Raw genomic sequence first — 1899 nt, forward strand, 5'->3', positions numbered from 1 at the left:
TTGCGTAACTTAGATAATTCAGAAGGGATACGTAATGGGACCCACCTTATTATTACTGAATTAAGTAACAACATAATTAGGGCGAATGTCATTACTAGGGAAAAAACAGGAAAAGAGATTCACATATATAGAAGCCTGCCGAGTGTTGGGCCTCGGCACTCGACGTGTATATATATATATCTATATATATAAAAATAAGTTGTCTGTCTGTGGATGTGTGGATGGATGTGTGGATGGATGTGTCAGGTGACGTCACCTGAAAAAACTGGATTAGGTGACGTCAAAACTGAAAAAACTAAAAAAAGGCAAAAACTACAAAAAAAACTAAAAACTAATAAAAAAAATAAAAAAGCTAAAAAACTAAAAAAACTATAAAGGTAAAAACCAATAAAAAACTAAAAAAAAAACTGAAAAAACTAAAAAAAGGCAAAAACTACAAAAAAAAACTAAAAACTAATAAAAAAAGTAAAAAAGCTAAAAAACTAAAAAAACTAAAAAAATTAAAAAAAGGTAAAAAACTAAAAAAAATAAAAAATAAAAAAAAACTAAAAAAAAGGAAAAAACTGAAAAATAAGCTAAAATAAAGGTAAAAACCAATAAAAAACTAAAAAAAAAAAGGAAAAAACTAATAAATGACGACACTCAAAGAGAAAGCGACCAGGACAAAAAACTAAAAAAAAAGGCAAAAACTACAAAAAAACTAAAAACTAATAAAAAAAATAAAAAAGCTAAAAAACTAAAAAAACTAAAAAAAGGTAAAAAACTAAAAAAACTAAAAACTAAAAAAAAACTAAAAAAGGTAAAAACTAAAAGAACTAAAAAAGAAAAAAATAAATGACGACACTCAAAGAGAAAGCGACCAGGACAAAAGGAATGTTCGATTAGCAATCAACAAAGCACCGGGACACAGGGAGTATAAATGACGACCAGGACACAAGTAAAAAAAAAAATTAACAAAACTAAAAAGAAGGTAAAAACTACAAAAAAACTAAAAAGAAAAAAAAACTAAAAACTAATAAAAAAACTAAAAAATCTAAAAATCTAAATAAACTAAAAAAGAAAAAAAAAGGAAAAAAATAAAGGAGAAAAACAAAACTAAAAAACGAATGTATATACAGACCGGTACACCGGGATACAAATGACGACCGGGACACAGGGAATATAAATAACGACCGGGACACAGGGACACAACTACAACGGGGACACCGGGGGAAACAGGGGGATATAAATGACGACCGGGACAAAAAAACTAAAAAGAAATAAAAACTAAAAACTAATAAAAAAAACTAAAAAATCTAAAAATCTAAATAAGCTAAAAAAGAAAAAAAAAGGAAAAAAATAAAGGAGAAAAACAAAACTAAAAAACGAATGTATATACAGACCGGGACACCGGGATACAAATGATGACCGGGACCCGGGACACAGGGAATATAAATGACGACCGGGACACAGGGACACAACTACAACGGGGACACCGGGGGAAACAGGGGGATAACCTGACAATCTATTTATATGCAAAGACAATGGGACAGCAAAGAATGTTGTATATTCGCAAGTTTTACGTAGTTAAAACCATATATATATATATATATATCAATATTCACAGGTGGGACATAGGGACACAACTACAATGGCGCGTAACTATTATGGCGCGTAACGACTTACGCGCGCGGGGGGGCTTGGGGGGGGCGCGAAGCGCCCCCACCAACTAGGTGTTGGGGTGGCGCGAAGCGCCACCCCAACAGCTAGTATATATATATATATATATATATATATATATATATATATATATATATATATATATATATATATATATATATATATATATATATATATATATATATAGGCCTATATCTATATATATATAAATAAGTTGTCTGTGGGTTATGTCTGTCGAGT

The sequence above is a fragment of the Artemia franciscana genome, chromosome 5, assembly GCF_032884065.1.
Source record: "Artemia franciscana chromosome 5, ASM3288406v1, whole genome shotgun sequence".
NCBI classification, from domain to species: domain Eukaryota; kingdom Metazoa; phylum Arthropoda; class Branchiopoda; order Anostraca; family Artemiidae; genus Artemia; species Artemia franciscana.